We start from the raw sequence: 21,851 nt of genomic DNA, 5'->3' as shown, positions 1-21,851 counted from the left end.
CACTCACTAAATGACTATAAACATGCAAACAAAAAACATAAACTCCCCTCCCCAGCAGCTCCTCCCCCATTTTCCCTCTCCCAGTTTTCCCCCTGCAGCTCCTCCCTCCTCCTCACTTCCTTTCTCCCCTCCCCCTCCTCAGCTGCTCCCTGCCCCTGCCATGCTGTTCTGTTACCTTGTTTATAACATGAGCAAAATAGTAGTAGCTAACATAAAGAAATTTTTTAATAAATAGGACTGTGTAAAACCCATCATCCACATGGTAAGCCTGATGTAAATCTTGAATTTGTAATCACCTTTACAAATTTTACACTGCATTTCATATATATTGGTGTAATTTCAATATTATAACAATATATTTCTCCACAAATACTAAATAGCAATCAAACAACAACAAAACCCCTGACACACAATAGCTGTGTATCCTTTGGTTTCAAGTGCCTCTTGATCCACTTTAGGGTGTATGGTAACTCAGTTTGAGAAACATAGAAATAAAGAGGGATTAACATATTTTAAGAACAAGGTATATTCGACAATAAGTAGGCATGAAAAAGAACAAATTATTAAAGTATGTGGAAAATATGGGTAGGGGTGGAAAGAAGAAACTTAGAGTAATCCACAAATGGAATGATTTGAGACTGAACTGAGGTAGTGGCAATAGGGCTGGTGATGAAGGAATGGAAACAAGAGGTCTGGAAGTCAGCATTAGGTAGCCAGGAAGGTGATGTATGCAAGTACAGGAAAAGTTCCAAGGTTCTTTGCAGTAAGCATATTTTTAGACATAACCAAAGAAATTGGCCACCCTTTATATTCATCTTGGTGTTCAAATATAAATTAAAAGCAGATGCCCCGGAAGAGGATAAGGATTTCCCTAACCTCCATTGGCTACACATTTTCACCAGTCTCTATTGTGCTAGTTTGGTAGCTAAGCAAGGATTGTGCTGGTATTAATTTAATGCAATTAAACCTGTAGGTATCCAGAGTTAAGTCTTGGGGACATGTGCTTCCTTATTTCTTTGACTCAAAAGTTCCATGTTGAAAAACTCACTGCAGGTGTTAGAAATACTTGAACCATTCAGCTATCAAGTCATGACTTAAACCTAACTTACTCACTGCCTTTCTATTCCTCCAAAAAGGTATTTAATCTAGTAAACATATGATAGTAAAGAGTTGAATATGAAAGTAGAATATATTGGAATTTATTCCAAAAAGGGTCATGAAGTACCCATATGTGTTGATGTGAGAAACTGTAAGCATTCTGAGAATCTTAAAGTCCAATGTCATACTAAGATACAGAAGGGAAATAACATATATGCTTCTGACACTTATAAATTACCCCAACTAACATCCCTTCTTAGCATCATCACACATGGGGTATAATGAGACAGTAGCATAAAGAGGTAGTATTTCTAGGAAGGACCTCAGTCCCTTCCCCATTTTAAAGAAGAATGGATTGTTCCTTTTAACATCCATTCCCTGTCCACAGGGCTTATAGCTTTGCAAGGTAGGATAAATATGTTTGTAGTGAAGGATGAAGGTCATCGTATGTTAAGTGCTGAAACACTGAAGTAAATTATTTTTTTCTCTTACAAGTAGAATTGAATTGAGAACTAATAAAAAAATACTATCAGTAAATTATAGGCAAAAAGGCTCATGTGACACAAATTATTCTTCATTCAGGCATACCAGGTTTTACGTTTTCCATATGCAAGAGGGTTGTTACTTTCCTTCTTAAATAAATGAAAATTATTTATAATTTTGTAATTTAGGAAAATCACATTCATTTGCCATCAAGCTTCTATAGTTTACCAGCTGCTACTTGCATTGTATAAATATTAGACATCTTTGCCCCTTTTCAGATTTTTGCTCTTGCCAGGGCTTCACAAGAATAATATATTATTACTCTTAATTAGCAGTGCCAATTAGATGTTTTGCTTTAATTTTCATATAAAAATAGCCAGATTTCTGTAGTATATTATAAACCATGGTATTTTACAATATTGATTTTTTTAATAATTACTTCTTATGTTGTTTTTTTTCCCTAAAAAATGTCTGGGTTTCACAGAAATATAACCGAGCATTTATTTTCCAATAGAAGCTGCTTTGTGCCTCCCTTTAAAACTATAAAGTTTGTGTTTAGGAGGTAGAGTTAGCTAACAGGCCAAATAGCCTAAGATCTGTCCTTCAGGCTAGATGTAAACCAAAAAATATTTCATGCCCTCTTTCCTCACAGTTTTTTTTCCTTTCCATATCAGCTCCTTTCAAGGGAAGAGACTTTCTGGATGTAGGTTTAATGGGTTTAATATTTTCTTTTTTTTTCCCCCAGCTCTATTATCAAATGTAAGTTTTATAAGCAGGGTTGGCCCTGCAGATCTGTCCAATGTGAATTCTAAAAGATGGAAGTCAAAATCTCTTCTAGGTAAAAAGTTTTAGTTAGATTCTTAAATCCAGCTTTTCTTTTCTTCAAAAATTGAAAAAAAAGCACAACTTTTATTAGATAAAATAGTTAATTAAATTAAGCAGCAGGCTAAAGGCCAAATAATAAAAGATACAATAAAACATTAAAAAAACCTACTAAGTGTTTCCTTATTTATTCATATATTCAACAAATATTAGTTAGGTATTATATTAGGCATTTTGTGAGGCTATCGATATAATGAATAGATGTGATCCTAGACTTCAAGGAGCTTACAGTGTGTGATAGAGACAGAAAATAGAGAGATAAACCTGAAAATAAATAAAAAATAACAGACAGAGATAAATGAGAATTTTTTTTTAAATGCATTAACTATATTTTTGTATTTTCTCTATTCTGGTTTCAATAATATCTGGGGCCTTACTGACCCAGGAGGGACTACCCCTCCCAGGGTTAGCTAATTGCTAGAATTAGTAAATGGCTTGCCTGGGAGCATGCCTTTAATATGTAAACCAACCAATCAGGAGCCATTATCCCCAGTCACCTCCTTTTATGGGGCTCTCACAATCCGGGAACTATTCTCCTCCCCTAATTACTCCAGGGCCAGGGACTGGACATTTAGGGACCACTCCTACATTGCAGAGCCCACCAAAATTACTCAAATTATCCAATCCTAAATCTACTTAGCTGCACTACCTTGCCTAGCCCAGTCCTTCCCATGAAAACCACAATAAAGGCACCGGCCAGCACTTTCTCTTTCTCTGCCTGCTCATCATGTCTCTGTGCTTCCCCACGTGGCCCTGTATAGTGTGCGTGCTTATTGTTTGTATATATGTGAATGTAATGAAAACTTCCGTCAGTGACAATCATGTCTTTGTCTGCACGTCTTACCATACCTGAAAAAAAAAATCTTGGGTATCATTTAAATGAAATCACAAGTGACTATTTAAAATCAATATTGTCTATTTTATCTAAGAAAATAATTTCCTTGTAAAACAATTTTTAAAATATGTTTAAAAAATAGAAATCCAGAAAAGGCTTGTGATCAACAAAGAAAACAAACCACCACCAGTCAAAAATCTTCTACAAAACCCAGTTTCCCCCTTCTAACACTATTCCCAGATGCTTCTATAAGCTATTTCTATCAAACTTGCAAGAAAAATAACCCACAGAGAATAAGAAGATAGAAAAAGAGCCTCAACTTATTTTATGAGGCTTGTATAACAATTCATATAGGAACTATATAAGAAAGAAAAATATCACTTAATAATGTAGATGTAAAAATCCCAAATAAAATAATAGCAAATATAATTTAGCTATGCAGATTATTAGCAAGTTTTCTAGATATACAGTAGCTCTAAGAAAATCAGAAACTGTAAGTTTTACAATATGCCATAAACAATAGCAACAATTACATAAGTTACTTAAGAGAAAGCTTGAAATATGTGAAATAATTATGTAAAGAAAATCTTAACATTGAATCAAACATCAACATAAGACATAAAAGGATACCTAAATCAATAAAAATAACAATTCTTCAACATATAAAGATGGAAATTCTCCCCCAAATAATCTATAAACTCCTTGCAATTCCAAGCAATTTGAATCACTGATACAAAACTTTAGAGGTAAAAGGAAAGGGTAAAAATGATAGAGACAACTTCTCAATAATAATTTCAAGCAGAGATTATCATTGCCAGATAGAAACACTTAGTAAAAGAAGGGGAAGTGAAAATATATTTAGTATAAGATTAAGTATCAGAATTTTGTTTTTCTGTCTTGACCAACACTAATTAAGAAGAATAAATTTAACTCAGTTAATTTTTTTAAAAATCCATATTCTAAAAGTAACCACAATTAAAGTAAGATGAAACGCAACAGATATTTGAGACCCATATAATTGACAAAGACTTAGTATCTAGGTTATATTAAAAACATTCTACAAAATATTATGAAATAATAAACACTTAGATTGGAAAATTTATCAGTAAAATGTTTTAAAAGGTAATTCACAGAAAGAAACCCAAATGGACAACCAGACATATTAGTAATCAGGGAAATATAGATTAAAGCAACCATAAGATTCCACTTCATACCCACCAGAGGGGCAAAAAAATAAATGTCTAATAAACCCAAGTAGTGGACAGGATGTAGGAAATAGGAACTGTCATATACTACCAACAGGAATCTAAATTGGTACAATTACTTCATAGAATAATTGGTAAAACCTATTAAAATTGAAGAAATGATCCCAAAATTGGTCAATTATACAATTAGCTTTCAGTCTAGAGAAATTCTTGCACATATGCAAAAAGAGTCATCTGCACATCTGCAAAGATCTTTACTCCTAAGCTATGATAGTAAGGAAGGGGAAACCACCTAGCCTCAATAGGTGAGTGGATAAAGAGATGTTTTTCCTACAAAGAAATATTATACAACAGTTTGAAAAATCCACATATATAGACTGTCAGTTTTTAAAAAACATAAAGTGAAAAAAAAGGTACGTATATGTGTCATATGCCCAAAACAGCAGTATTTTTATGGATAAACATTGGAGTCATAAGAGTTTTCACATAGGGAAGGTGACAAGGATAAGGAGATGTAGACTTTACCAGTGAAGAGAGGTTAGTTCTATTGTACAGAGTAAAACAACTCCCAACTTTTAGTGTCTTAACAACAAGAGCTACTACCCACTGTGGATCAGTAGAAGAGAGAAAATATTTCTGCTCATGCTACTTACTCAGGGACTCAAGCTGAATTGAGCAGCTACCATCTAGAATGTCACTATTCACTGTGCCAGAGGGAAAGAGATTACATGCACAATTAAATTCACACGTCCAGAAGTGACAGACATCGATGAAACTCACAATTTTTTGACCAGAATTACGCACATGACTCCATCAAACAAGGAGGAAGCCAGGAAGTGCAATTATACTGAAGGTTCAGAGGGCTCAGATATTTGGTGAATAGCACAAATAACCACCAAGTAGGAATTAAACTTTACCTTTATTTGTACATTTTTATTTTTAAAAAGACGGAGGGAGGGAGAGAGAGGAAGAAAAAATGTAGCAAAAATGGCAAAATATTAACCTTTGTTAATTTGGTATATAGATGTGTAATATAATATTTTCTGGACATTTCTGTGTATTTTAAATGTTTAATACTAATTTTAAAGAGATATATACTATATGTGAAAATAAAAGGAGAGTTTGGGGTATTTTGAAATAGATTAAAAGAGTGGAACCTAATTTAAATGCTGGAAAGAATCACGGAAGTCCTGCCAGAGAAAGTGACATTTAAAATAAAAAGTGGACGATGAATGGGCTGTACAGGTAAAGAATTAGGGGTAGACTATTCTAGGTATTGAAAACATCAGCTATGGAAACCTCGATGTAGGAAAGCACTGTGCTTATTTAGGTAACGAAAGTGGTCAAATTCATTCATTAATTCAAATATATCTATCAGGTATCTACTATATGATGAATATTATTCTTTATACTGGAATCTCTCTGAAGATAAATCTATGAGACGCAGTAAATTATAGAAAAATTGTCCTTCATATTGCAAAGGTACATCTGATACAGACAGGGGTTTGTATTTTATTTGAAGTGTAACAAAGATCTATGGAATAGATATAAACAGGGGTTTTAATGATCTCATTTTCACTTTCCAAATACCTACCTTGTTGATATATGGAGAATGGTTTTAAATGGGCCGAGAAAACAAGCAGGAAGACCAAGCTGAGGACTATAAGTCTGGATGGAGAGATGGTGATTAGAATTAGAGTAGATACCATAGAGATGTATCAACAGGATTAGAAGTGAAAAATACCAATTTGAAATTCTCTAAATGTTGAGTCATGGTAATCATACTTTCCATTAATTATTTAAACATGTATTAGATATAAAAAATAAAGGAGAAAAATATCAAGACTAGTCTGCAGGTTTGTGACTTGAGGATAGATAGATGATAGATAAAATATATATGACAGATAAATACCATCAAGAGAGATGGTGAAAGCTGGAGGAAAACATAAACTGATTTTTTTGTTTGGTTTTTGTTTTTGAGATAATAAATTTAAAAATACTGTTAAATATTGAAAGTGATAAGTCAGAGAGGAAGGTACATGACCCAGAGTCCAAAAGAGCAATCAAGGCTTGAGCAATAATTTGATAGTTGATTTATACATAATTTTTGAAATGAGGATGGATGAGATTGCATAGATTTTTCTCTTTAAAGTTAGTAACTGAGGTATGATTTCCGTAAAATAGAGTGTACACACTATACAGTTTGCCCAATTTTGAAAAATATATTCACTATTATGAACAATAGTCAGATTAAGATGTAAAACATTTCCATCATCCAGAATTTTTCTCTCATACCCCATTCCCACTCAGTCCCCCATGCCTCATTCTAGACAACCATTGATCTGATTCTACTACTATAGTTTTGCTGTTATATGGTCCATATAGAGTAATTCATAGAGTATATGCTCTTTTTTGCACTGTTGTTTTATTCACTTAATATTTTTATCCATGTTGTTGCACACAGGCATTCATTCCTGTTTATTGCTGAGTTATACTCCATTGTATGAATATGCTGCAATTTAAAAAATCTTACTACCTGTTGATACACACTCCAGTTATGTCCAGTTTGGGCTATCATAAGTAAAATTGCTACATACAATTTTATACAAATTTTACTGTGAATATTTATGGTGAATAAGTTCACTTAAATTTCTTTTTTCTTGTGTATCTCTAGTGTGTGTGTGACCTGTATGAAAGAAACAGAAAGAAACACCCAAAGTGTCCAGGATATCATCCTGTAATTTTTCCAAGAAATAATAGTTATAGCTTTTACTTTTAGGTCTATGACCCATTTCAAATTAATTTGCTGCATATGATGTGAGGTAAAGATCAAAGTTCATTTTTTTCCTCCATAATTTCATCTACTTTTTCTAGCAGCATTTGTTGAAGATTCCGCCTTGAATTACCATAGTGCTTTTGATGAAAATTCATTGATCATATATGTGTGGATCTATTTTTAGATTTTATTTTGTTCCAGTTATCTATGTTTAACATAATGTTATGTTCATTTCTGTACCTTTATAGAAAGTTCTAAGATCAGACAATATATGCACAGCAACATGCATTGTTCAGAATTATACTTTTTAACTCCAAAATTTCCATTAGTTTATGTTTCTATTTCTCTATTAAAATACTTCCTTTGTAGAGGCATTGACATTATACTTTCCTTTAACTTTTTAAACATTATTTTCTTTAGCTTTTAAATATGTATACATGTATATATATCTGTACATATCTGTGTACATATATAAAATAGCTGCTTTACAGTCTGCTGCATGTGGGCCTACTGAAAAACAGGTTTTGTTGACCTTTCCTGAGTATATATTACACTTTCCTCTTTCCTGGCATATCTCATGATTTTTATTTTTTTGAAAACTGGACACTTAGATAATATGCTTAGATAATATATTTTAGCAACTTTGGATTCTGACTGATTTCCCCCATGAGATTTGCTGTTGTTTATTATTTAGTGATTTCCCTGTAATCTGTAAAATCTGCCTCCACAACAGTATGTGGCTATTTGTGTCTCTGCTCAGTTTTATACATTTATTCTTTTTTTAAGTTTTTGAGCCTGGCATTTTGGGGGTCATTCTTTAGTCTGCATTGCTTAGTGGTCAAGTAATGATTCATCAGAAGCTGTGCTCAAGCTAGCTGGGGAGTGCCTTCAAAATGCCTGGTAGTTTTCAGATCTGCCAGGCTTTTCTCTGGGCCCTTTTGCAACTCCTTTGCATACGTGAACAGTCTCCTATTAATCCAGGGATGTGTGTTTATCTTGAACTCCCTCTAGTAACCTGCATAGGCATGTGCAAGGTGGCCAGTAATGTGTGGAGACCTTATATAAGGCCATTTCATTTTCAAAATTTCCCTGTTAAAATTCTTGCTTGTTCACTGATTCCTTGCTTGTTTTAACCAGAACTGTGACCTCAGACCATAAGAGCTGCTGATCTTTTCCATTCACTTGCCTCTAAGATTGCTACTTTTACCAACATGACCATCAGTTTTTCTGCCTTCTACTCCAAATTAAGTGAGTCACCTCTGGCACTGAAGCTGAGGGTTTCTGTGTCTTTCTTCATCCTGGTAGAACTACAGCCCTACTGGACTGAATGAATGGGAGTAGCCTCAGGCAAGTATGCCACAGACTTCCATTGTTCTTATTCAAAGTTCAGTAAGTTTTCAAGAATGCATTTGTATTTGGTCAATTTCTAAAGCACTTAAATGTTTGTTTTTGACAATTTTGTCCAGCATTTGCATTTGGTTTTGGGTAACGAACGGGGTTTGCCAACCTTCTCATATCACCACATTGAGGGTTCTACTTCTCTCATAGTAAAATCGGATCAAACAACCGAAGAGATATCTAAAAATAGGTGTTCCAGTAATAAAAATAACACTGTAACATTTTTATAGATTATATTTTTGAACTGAATTAAAACAGCACTGTGAAGTAATTTCTCTTATTTTATAAAGAAAACTCCGTAAGTAATGTACAGAGCAGACTAGGAAGTGGGCCAGAACTAGATATATAAATCCATTCCTCTTTTTTCAAAGTTCATCTCTAACGAACACAACATCCAGTGTTATAGCATGACTGTAGAATTCTTAGCCGACTAATCTTACATTAAGCCTCAAACTATTGTGCTTAAATTCGGACTATCCCAGTAGAACTGGGCACTTAATCATTTATATAGTGACCAATATGGTAGTGCTATATTTCCTAGTAAAAGTAGAAAAAAATCTTGAAATATAGCCCTTGAGCTTCATGTTTGAGCTTCATGTCATCGAGAATAATTTCCATTCACTCTATTGACAAGAAACTCCTTTCAATAGCCAGGTAAATGTGAATTTTCCCAGGTAAGAGTACAGCTTATCTGTCTTACTTACATTGGTCCAAGCACAATTTAAGATGTCATTTCTATTGTATGTAATCTGAAATTCAATGCTACCTTTAATATGTGATGGTAGATTTTCAGCATAAACATATTAATAACAGATTGTTCATGGTAGATTATTCTTAGTGATTCTTTGTATTTTAAAAATTATAAGAGAGATGTAAGTTTAGTGAATTTCAGAAATTAAAATTTTATTTTAATAAAATTAGTTTACATGTCACTGGGTATAAGTGAGTTATAATCAAATGTCTGTGGACCAAGGATAAGTTCAAAATTTTGCTCAATCAGCAGTTAAGGAAAGAATAGAAACTTTTACTTTGCGGCATATTTATAAATTTGTTTTTAGAGTTTCCATAATTAAGGAAAAACTAGTTCAGTTCACTTAACCTAAACTCTTCATGATTCATCAGCAGCTGATCAAATTTATGCAAAAGAGAAAAGCCACATTTGGATGGCATTGAATTAAGGGTATTAACCGATAATTTAAAATCTAGACTAAATATATATAAGAATATACAAAAAAGGCATATTTCTCATCCACCCACCAATAATTATATATGAAAATATTATGCTGACATGGCTTTTGCAAAATGTCTCAGCATTTTAGGAATACATAAAAATTTGCTGACATGGTCAAACTAAAAATTCGCTAATTTTTGTATTAATTATCCACCCAAAGTCTTTTCACTTTCTGTCTGTCATACACATATATTTTAATATAAAACACAATTGATAAAAAGGTATAGAGATACACCTTATACTAAATGAAGTTTAGCTGTAATAAGTTTCCACGTCTCAGAATATTAATAAAATTATTTATCTCTTTGTAACTAACCTTGTAATCAGAGGAAAAGTACTTTTACTTTTATCTATGTAATTAGAGTTAAATAATGGGTTAAATCAAATAACTGTGATCCAATAATTTTATGTGCTTAGGGGTGGCAGTTCCTTCTTTATTTTTTAAGTGGGATAACGCATGAAAATGTCTTTCGGACACTTTAACAAAACCTGTCCTTAATAGAAACCCACTGGTTATATAGAAAAACAGACATTATATAATAGTAAATGCATTGTTCAAATTGATAAAATAATAATATAATAATATCAGACACTGAAAGAGTACTTTCCATGGGTCAAGCACTCTACTAAGCATCTACCTCTATTCACTCATTTAAGCCTTTAGTCAATATCGTAATTAATACAGCAATTACTATTTTTGTTCACATTTTAATGATGACAAAATGGAGACACAGAAGGGTCACACAACTAGCAATTGCCAGAAAGAGGATTCAAACCCAGACAATTTACCTCCATTGTCTATGCTCCACTACAGTGCACAGTATTTATATACATTTTATTATCTCTTCAAATAATAAGATAAATTATGTTATCAAGAAATAAATTTCTATTAATAGTGCACAGTTTCTTCTTATTTCTCTTGGGATTGATATCAGAAGAGCCTATATCACAGTTGAAGCTCCTGGGGAAATACGTGCAGAGAAGGGGGATGGAGGAAATATTAATTAATTTTTGATTCTGTGGAATTAAATGATAAATGCTTACATCAAATTCTCTATGCTGTAAGGTGGAGGAGCAAGACAAAGACGGAAGTAATTAAAGCTTTTTCACAGGCAGGTAAATTGGCTCCTCTCTCCCTATCTTATATCAAATAATTAAGTCTTGCATATATAAAAAATGTAAGACTAAAATTCATGGAAAAAGACCAAGAGGGAGGAAAAACTCTCTCATAAAAATGTAATAGGATAACCATGATCTTTTATTCCAATATATATTGTCTTTCTCAATAAGGAAATGTGTCTTGATGTTTGACACATAAGGCAATTCCCTGGGTTCAAAATCAATCATCTTTTTTTTTTCTAAGAATCTGATAAAGACAAAAAATGTTAAATTATAATTGCAAGAAATCCTCTGTGGATTTTTGCCATGAATTAATCATGAATGATCTGCTTTGAAGCAGAACATAGGAGAAAATGAGCATCATCGTAAATAGTAAGAAATATTTTAAATCTTTTTATTTTTGACCATTTAAAAAATTATAGACCTTCTATTTTGATATATGCATTCAGAATGGCAATACTTAATTATACACTTTCCTCTAGAAAGCTGTAAAATTGATGCATATAAACATCTTTTAAGAAAAATCAATGGATCTAATGTCAAAGGGAATGAAATTTCAATGCATGAGACCTTTCATCTTTCCAGTAGAATTGGCTCTAATGATGTCTATTTAACAGCATAGAAATTTTGTGATTAATGAAAAATATTTGTAATGCCAGATAATCTTCCATTAGATAAAATAAAAATATTAAAATCAGAGTGAAAATTAGAGACATAAAAATGAAGCTAGATTGGAATGTTATTTATTATACTGACTTTTGATAATATTTCTAAGAAATTAACACTGTTAATCTCACCACAGTTTATTTCCTACATCTTTGTTTTCTCTGAATGTTTAAGCCAACTTTGGGTTTATATATCTTCCTCCCTCCCTCCCTTCCTTCCCATCTGTATCTATCTATCCATCTACTATCTGCAAGGATTAAATTTATGTATCAACTTGACTGGGCCACAAGGTGTTCAGCAATTTGGTCAAACAATATTCTGGGTGTTTCTGTGAAGGTGTTTTTGAATGAGTTTAAAATTTAAGTGAGTGAATTGACTCCTGAGTAAATGACTGAGTACAGCAGATTGCCCTCCCTCATGTGAGTGGGCCTCATCCCATCAATTGAAGGCCTGAAGAGAACAAAAGGCTGATCTCCCACTGAATAAGAGGGAATTCCTCCTGCCTGACTGCCTTCTAGCCGTGCCATAGGTTTTTTTCCCTGCATTCAGAAATTCAGACTCAAACTGAAACACTGGTTTTTCCTTGCTCTCAGGCTTGCTGGCCTTTGGACTGGAACTACACCATTGGCTCTTCTTGTTCTCTAGCTTTAGGACTGTAGATCTTGGGGGCTTGTCAGCCTCCATAACTGCATGAGCCAGTTCCATATATATATATATATATATATATATATATATATATATATATATATATATATATATATATATATATATATATGGAATCCTACTGGTGCTGATTCTCTGGAGAACCCTGACTAATCTGACTAATCTCCCTCTCTTTCTTTTATCTATACATACACATGTATGTATGGATGTGTGTGTGTGTGTGTGTGTGTGTGTGTTTTAAGTACGAATCACCGTGCATGTACACATGTACAGGACTATTTAGAGAGACTAACCCTCCTGGCCTTTTTTAGTACAATTGAAAAGAGGAGTTTGAGGACATTTAAGAAAACTGCCTTTCCCTAAGTAAGAATAAACTTCAATTTGTCCATGATATATTGGCTAATTTCATTTTTTATTTCTTTTCTGGAGATTTAGACTGAAACCATTTGGATTAAGAACATTAGCCCTGAAGTCTGACAAACCTAGCTTTCAATTCAGGTCCTGAAATCTAGGTACTAACACTTAATGTCCTTGGATAAATTATCCACCTCACTAAGACTCAGTTTTCTCACCTATGAAATTTTGACAAAAAATAAACTTCTAAGGTGTTGGATACAGTGCCTTGTAACGGAAGATCTCAAGAAATGGCATTTTCAGTTATCAATTATCTCTATCTTACTGTGCATACCTGACTACTTCGTGTAAGACCACAAAATCATAATAGAAAGTGTTCTGTTAGACATTTCATCCAGTGAGTTGTCAGATAACCTATTATATTATTTTTTGCTTCTGATTCTATATTATAATTGTATCAGAATTTTATTCTAAATCTCATTGTTTTAAGCTACCACAACTTAAAAAAAATGATTTAATATGCATTAGTGGCAATATATGACAAGCATACCAATGTATTGCCACTTTCTTCCTTTGTGTTCGAAAACCACATGTGGTTTGAGAAACAGACACATAAATTCCTCCTTAGATAAGTCATCTTTCTTGGATGTCTCTAAACTCCTCTTTCCAGTCACACTGACAAGAGCCAAAAGAGGTTAGTTCTAAATAGTGCTATATCCCTAAAGATACATTGCCTGAAGTTGTAATGGGGCACTGCTGTTGCCTTCTGTCCCAGAGACCTAGATAACTCTGAAAAGACCAATTGGTGTTCATTGGTTCAGATCGTAAGGTTCTCAAATGTCTTATCCTTCCCAAGGGTCCCATCTGATCATACAATAATCGGTGAACAGTAATGGATCTTACTTAAAATTAACATCATATCATGCATAATGTGTTTGATCTTTTTTTGTTTTGTTTTTAGGTTTTCCTGATCTTTCCTTTCCAGAGAAGAGCATAGCCAACTTAATACAGTCTTTGTACAAAATACACTAAAGAATTATTCTTTATTTTCTTTAAAAATAAGGCAAAATAAGTATTGATATTTTTAGAAAACTGTTACTGCTCATTGTACTTTCCCCTGTCTTTTCACAGGAAAAAGTCATGTTATAATTAAAGGACACACTTCCTTGGCATGTTTCATGGTCCCACCAGACATGGCATTGTAGTGTTGAAGGTGCTGATGGGTAACAAAGGCAAGTATTCCTTATGTCAAATTTACCTTTTCATCTCCCGGACACCTGGGAGGATACTGAAGTCAAATATCAGAGCTGTATTCTGCATTCCAGCATGGCGGCTCAGCAGTGTGCAGTTGCACATTTAAGCAGAAATGTCTGCCCGGCCAGATTAATGGTAGGATTAATGGTATCTGTTTATTTTAAATAAATCTATTTTGAGGCAATGTTGCCCGGTGTTTCCCTTACATAAGGCTCCCTAGAGGGCCTAGGATAAACATAAAAGAAGTAAAGGAATTTTTTCAAGGTAATTATCTCTAGTCAATAATAATTAGTCAATGAGTACACTGATTGCACAAATGAAAAATGACGTCTTCAACTTTTTCTGAAACCAGAAAAAGTTAAGATTAGATGACTTTCTAGTTGTTTTTCAGTTCATAGGCTTTGGGGATGCTGAACAATGTTTAAATATGATATTCTGACAAATGAAATATTTCCTTTTAGCTAGTAATCATAGAAGATATAAGAAGGAGCTCTGTGGATCCTTGTTTAACTCTTAGGTGCCTCTTTGAATCCATATTTAAAAAATACCACACCAAATTTACCTCTGTAATTTTCTGATCAACTCAGAAATGTCATTTCAGCTTCTTTTGGAAAGGTTACCAGTTGGTTCTGAAATGATAAATATAATTATCTCTTTGGGTCTTGTCCCATTTTCCTTCTGTGCTGGTTTGACAAAATTGAACATCTTTACCTATAAACTTTCTGCCTACTGAGTTTTTCAGATTTGTTGAGCATTCTTCACCTCACGTTTTTTTGTTTGTTTTTCTGAAGGAGTGGGGGCATTGGAGAGGGAAAACTAAACCAAATTGATCATCTTTTATATGCTAAATGGCTTACATATATAATCCTATTCAATTATCATGTCAACTCCATACTTTATGAGGTGTATTAGTTTGCAAGGGCTGCCATAACAAAGTGCCACAGACTGGGTGGTTTAAACAACAAAAATTTATTTCCTCACAGTTCTGGAGACTAGAAGTCTAAGGTCAATCTGTTGGTAGGGTTGGTTTCTTCTAAGGGCCTTCCTCCTTGGCTTGTAGATGACTGTCTTCCTGTGTCTTCACATGGTCTTCTGTGTGTGCCTGTGCTCACCTCTTCTTCTTATAAGGACACCAGTCATATTGGATTATGGCCCAACTAATTTTCCTTTAATTATCTCTTTAAAAGCACTATCTTTAAAGCCATAATTTTATCTAATTAAGATAGTGCTTTTAAAGAGATAATTAAGTACTGGGGGTTAGGATTTTAAAACATGAATTTTGGAAGAGACACAATTCAGACCATAACAGGGGGTTATGTAGGAGGCAGCTGAGCCTCAGTGAGTTTAAGGGTGAGTCATACTCTTAGGAGATGAAATGGTCATTTCAGAAATTCTCTGTGAAGTCAATAACACTCTCTACCACATTCTGCCTCCCACCTGGGTCTTATTCTTGTCTTGGTCATTAATTTTTGAGTGACTCTGAGAAAGTTCCTAAACATTTTTTTTTTTTTGCTTTTATTCATTGCGCAAAACGAGGAAGCCAAGCGTTGTGGAGTTTAAGGATTCTTGCAACTTAAACATTTTGGATGAAATAGCAGTTGAATTTTTGCCATAAGTCCTGATTCTCCAATTACATTGTAGAATCCCTTTGGGGTGGAACAAAATGTCACTTTTTAATTCCACTAATAATGATAACAATACTGATTTTATAATTAATCAAATTGGGACTTTTTAGTTCTTTATTACAATGGAGAAATGAAAGGTTTTCACTTCAAAGTATATATTATATGCTGATTTTATAAAAGCATCTAATGACTTCAGTCTAAATATAGCAATGGAGCAGCAACAACAAAGGTAAAAAGTTAGGAAAAATTATTGTAAACTGAGGAATTTTCATGTGACTACGATCATTCAAATGCTTTCAATTTTTTATTGGATAGGATATACAATTCTTTTCTGGTTTTTTTAATGATTCCAAATTAATAAATGGACAACATACAGCTAGCATGGCATAAAGGCCTAAAACTGATTTACTAAACAGATTCAGTTTTCAGGTTACAGGATATAATTATCCCAGTTAGCACAGGCCCAATTTAAATTTCACTGCCATATCATCTGTAAATTCTTGAAGCTGGGAAAATCTGAGCATATGGTTATAATGTTATACATATGTTATGCCTGTGTTAAATATTGGCTTCTTGAATTTTATTTATTTTAAATTATAAATAATTCATTTCTTTAAAGATATTTCATTAATGGTTTTCTTTAGGTTAAATGATGAGTATGTATTCAAATATTTTTCACCCTCATATTTTACATTTAGAATTTATATTGATACTAGGTATCACATCAAATCAGTCATTTTTTCTGTATGGTCTATTTCCTTCAGTAGTAACAAAACTTAAGTTTTCATTATCTCTCTAGTAGAAAATAGAAGTGCATTCTGAAAAAAATATATATTAGAGTTTTAGTCTTTGAATTCTCAAAAAATACATGCTATGGTCTCAATGTGTCCATCCAGAATTCAAATGGAAATCCTAACCCCCAAAGATGATGGGATTAGGAGGTGGGGCCTTTGGGAGGTGCTTCAACCATGAGGGTGAGCCTTCAACAATGGGATTAGTGCTCTTATAAAAGAAGGTCCAGAGAAACCTCTCACCCCTTCCACCATGTGGGGACACAGGGAGAAGGCACCAGCTATGAACCGGGAAGGGGGTTCTCACCAGAAGGTGACCATTCTGGTGCCTTGGTCTTGGACTTTCCAGCTTTCCTAACTGTGAACAATACGTTTCTGTTGTTTATAAGCTAGCCAGTCTGTGGTATTTTTTTTACAGCAGCTCTAATAGACTAACCACAACACTTTCACCATCAACACTCTTCAGATCCACTATACGAATCTCAACAATTGTTTTACATTGAGTATTATGCCTGTAATACTGCTCAGCAAAAACGACCTTTTTGTCAATGTTATGAAAGCTAGATAGACAGTTTATTTACCTGCCTAGGTATTCAGCTTTTTATGACTGACTTTACAAACATTTTATAATTCTTTAAATGAATATATTATTCTTAACTTTGATCTATAGTGTAGTGATCTTTTACATAGCACAGGTGCAATCTTTTAAGGAACTCCTAAATGATGTATGTCCAGAAACCATCATGTACCCTTATAAAGAAATTAAGTAGAAAATTAACTATATTATGTGATTATGAGAACACATCCATGAAAGTGTCACTATATTAAAATTCATTTTCTTATTTTTATGAAGGTGGATGCCACTTTTTCTCATAAAGCAATAGTATGTCTAAAATATTTGGATACTCTTCATTGTCTAAAATGTATTTTATGGAAGATGGCAGAAGAGTAAGGCACGGAGATCACCTTCCTCCCCACAGATACACCAGAAATACATCTACACGTGGAACAACTCCTACAGAACACCTACTGAATGCTGGCAGAAGACCTCAGACCTCCCAAAAGGCAGAAACTCCCCACGTACCTGGGTAGGGCAAAAGAAAAAAGAATAAACAGAGACAAAAGGATAGGCACGGGACCTGCACCAGTGGGAGGGAGCTGTGGAGGAGGAAAGGTTTCCACATACTAGGAAGCCCCTTGGCGGGCGGAGACTGCGGGTGGTGGAGAGGGGAGCTTCGGGGCCGCGGAGGAGAGCACAGCAACAGGGGTGCGGAGGGCAAAGCGGGGCGGTTCCCGTACAGAGGATCGGTGCCGACCAGCACTCACCAGCCTGAGAGGCTTGTCTGCTCACCCGCCGGGGTGGGCGGGGCTGGGAGCTGAGGCTTGGGCTCCGGTCGGAGCACAGGGAGAGGACAGGGGCTGGAGGCGTGAACACAGTCTGCAGGGGGTTAGTGCACCACGGCTAGCCGGGAGGGAGTCCAGGGAAAAGTCTGGACCTGCCGAAGAGACAAGAGACTTTTTCTTGCCTCTTTGTTTCCTGGTGTGCGAGGAGAGGGGATTAAGAGCATTGCTTAAAGGAGCTCCACAGACCGGCGCGAGCCGCGGCTAAAAGCGCGGACCCCAGAGACAGGCATGAGACGCTAAGGCTGCTGCCGCCGCCACCAAGAAGCCTGTGTGCGAGCACAGGTTACTATCTACACCCCCTTCTGGGGAGCCTGTGCAGCCCGCCACTGCCAGGGTCCCGGGATCCAGGGACAACTCCCCCGGGAGAACGCACGGTGCGCCTCAGGCTGGTGCAACATCACGCCGGCCTGTGCCGCCACAGGCTCGTGCCGCACTCCGTGCCCCTTCCTCCCCGCCCCGGCCTGAGTGAGCCAGAGCCCCCGAATCAGAGGCTCCTTTAACCCCGTCCTGTCTGAGCGAAGAACAGATGCCCTCCGGTGACCTACACGCAGAGGCCGGGCCAAATCCAAAGCTGAGCCCCTGGGAGCTGTGAGAACAAAGAAGAGAAAGGGAAATCTCTCCCAGCAGCCTCAGAAGCAGCGGATTAAAGCTCCACAATCAACTTGATGTACCCTGCATCTGTGGACTACATGAACAGACAACGAATCATCCCAAATTGAGGAGGTGGACTTTGAGAGCAAGATTTATGACTTTTTTCCCCTTTCCTCTTTTTGTGAGTATGTGTATGCTTCTGTGTGAGATTCTGTCTGTATAGCTTTGCTTCCACCATTTGTCATAGGGTTCTATCCGTCCGTTTTTTTTTTTTAAATCTTTTTTTCTTAATAATTATTTTTTATTTTAATAACTTTATATTTTATCTTACTTTATTTTATTTTACTTTATCTTCTTTCTTTCTTTTCTTTCCTTCCTTCCCTCCTTCCTTCCTTCCCTCCTTCCTCCCTCCCTCCTTTCTTCCTTTCTTTCCTTCCTTCCTTCCTTCCTTCTTTCTTTCTTTCCTCTTCTACTAATTCTTTCTTTCTACTTTTTCTCCCTTTTATTCTGAACCGTGTGGATGAAAGGCTCCTGGTGCTTCAGCCAGGAGTCAGTGCTGTGCCTCTGAGGTGGGAGAGCCAACTTCAGGACACTGGTCCACAAAGGACCTCCCAGCTCCACATAATATCAAATGGCAAAAATCTCCCAGAGATCTCCATCTCAACACCAGCACCCAGCTTCACTCAACGACCAGCAAGCTACAATGCTGGACACCCTATGCCAAACAACTAGCAAGACAGGAACACAACCCCACCCATTAGCAGAGAGGCTGCCTAAAATCATAGTAAGTCCACAGACACCCCAAAACACACCACCAGACATGGACCTGCCCAACTGGAAGACAATATCCAGCCTCATCCACCACAACACAGGCACTAGTCCCCTCCACCAGGAAGCCTACACAACCCACTGAACCAACCTTAGCAACTGGGGACAGACACCAAAAACAACGGGAAGTACGAACCTGCAGCCTGCAAAAAGGAGACCCCAAACACAGTAAGATAAGCAAAATGAGAAGACAGAAAAACACACAGCAGATGAAAGAGCAAGATAAAAACCCACCAGACCTAACAAATAGAGAGGAAATAAGCAGTCTACCTGAAAAAGAACTCAGAATAATGATAGTAAAGATGATCCAAAATCTTGGAAATAGAGTAGACAAAATGCAAGAATCATTTAACAAGGACCTAGAAGAACTAAAGATGAAACAAACAACAATGAACAACACAATAAATGAAATTAAAAATACTGTAGATGGGATCAATAGCAGAATAACTGAGGCAGAAGAACGGATAAGTGACCTGGAAGATAAAATAGTGGAAATAACTACTGCAGAGCAGAATAAAGAAAAAAGAATGAAAAGAACTGAGGACAGTCTCAGAGACCTCTGGGACAACATTAAATGTACCAACATTCGAATTATAGGGGTTCCAGAAGAAGAAGAGAAAAAGAAAGGGACTCAGAAAATATTTGAAGAGATTATAGTTGAAAACTTCCCTAATGTGGGAAAGGAAATAGTTAACCAAGTCCAGGAAGCACAGAGAGTCCCATACAGGATAAATCCAAGGAGAAATACGCCAAGACACATATTAATCAAACTGTCAAAAATTAAATACAAAGAAAACATATTAAAAGCAGCAAGGGAAAAACAACAAATAACACACAAGGGAATCCCCATAAGGTTAACAGCTGATCTTTCAGCAGAAACTCTGCAAGCCAGAAGGGACTGGCAGGACATATTTAAAGTGATGAAGGAGAAAAACCTGCAACCAAGATTACTCTACCCAGCAAGGATCTCATTCAGATTTGATGGAGAAATTAAAACCTTTACAGACAAGCAAAAGCTGAGAGAGTTCAGCACCACCAAACCAGCTTTACAACAAATGCTAAACGAACTTCTCTAGGCAAGAAACACAAGAGAAGGAGAAGACCTACAATAATGAACCAAAAACAATTAAGAAAATGGGAATAGGAACATACATATCAATAATTACCTTAAATTTAAATGGACTAAATCCTCCAACCAAAAGACACAGATTGGCTGAATGGATACAAAAGCAAGACCCATATATATGCTGTCTACAAGAGACCCACTTCAAACCTAGAGACACATACAGACTGAAAGTAAGGGGATGGAAAAAGATATTCCATGCAAATGGAAACCAAAAGAAAGCTGGAGTAGCAATTCTCATATCAGACAAAAGAGACTTTAAAATAAAGACTATTACAAGAGACAAAGAAGGAAACTACATAATGATCAAGGGATCGATCCAAGAAGAAGATATAACAATTGTAAATATTTATGCACCCAACACAGGAGCACCTCAATAGATAAGGCAAATACTAACAGCCATAAAAGGGGAAATCGACAGTAACACATTCATAGTAGGGGACTTTAACACCCCACTTTCACCCATGGACAGGTCATCCAAAATGAAAATAAATAAGGAAACACAAGCTATCAATGACACATTAAACAAGATGGACTTAACTGATATTTATAGGACATTCCATCCAAAAACAACAGAATACACATTTTTCTCAAGTACTCATGGAACATTCTCCAGGATAGATCATATCTTGGGTCACAAATCAAGCCTTGGTATATTTAAGAATATTGAAATTGTATCAAGTACCTTTTCCGACCACAACACTATGAGACTAGATATCAGTTAAAGGAAAAGATCTGTAAAACAACAAACACATGGAGGCCAAACAATACACTACTTAATAACCAAGTGATCACTGAAGAAATCAAAGAGGAAATAAAAAATACCTAGAATCAAATGACAATGGAGACACGAAGACCCAAAACCTATGGGATGCAGCAAAAGCAGTTCTAAAAGGGAAGTTTATAGCAATACAAGCCTACATGAAGAAACAGGAAACATCTGAAATAAACAACCTAAACCTTACATCTAAAGCAATTAGAGAAACAAAAAACCCCAAAGTTAGCAGAAGGAAACAAATCATAAAGATCAGATCAGAAATAAATAAGAAATGAAGGAAATGATAGCAAAGACCAATAAAACTAAAAGCTGGTTCTTTGAGAAGATAAACAAAATTGATAAACCATTAGCCAGACTCATCAAGAAAAAAAGGGAGAAGACTCAAATCAATAGAATTAGAAATGAAAAAGGAGAAGTAAAAACTGACACTACAGAAATACAAAAGATCATGAGAGATTACTACAAGCAACTCTATGCCAATAAAATGGACAACCTGGAAGAAATGGACAAATCCTTAGAAAGGCACAACCTGCCAAGACTGACTCAGGAAGAAATAGAAAATATGAACAGACCAATCACAAGCAATGAAATTGAAACTGTGATTAAAAATCTTCCAACAAACAAAAGCCCAGGACCAGATGGCTTCACAGGCGAATTCTATCAAACATTTAGAGAAAAGCTAACACCCATCCTTCTCAAACTCTTCCAAAACATAGCAGAGGGAGGGACACTCCCGAACTCATTCTA

This window comes from Orcinus orca, chromosome 2 (assembly GCF_937001465.1).
Source record: "Orcinus orca chromosome 2, mOrcOrc1.1, whole genome shotgun sequence".
Taxonomy (NCBI): Eukaryota; Metazoa; Chordata; class Mammalia; order Artiodactyla; family Delphinidae; genus Orcinus; species Orcinus orca.
The sequence above is the reverse complement of the archived record's forward strand: the minus strand, read 5'-3'. Positions refer to the sequence as shown.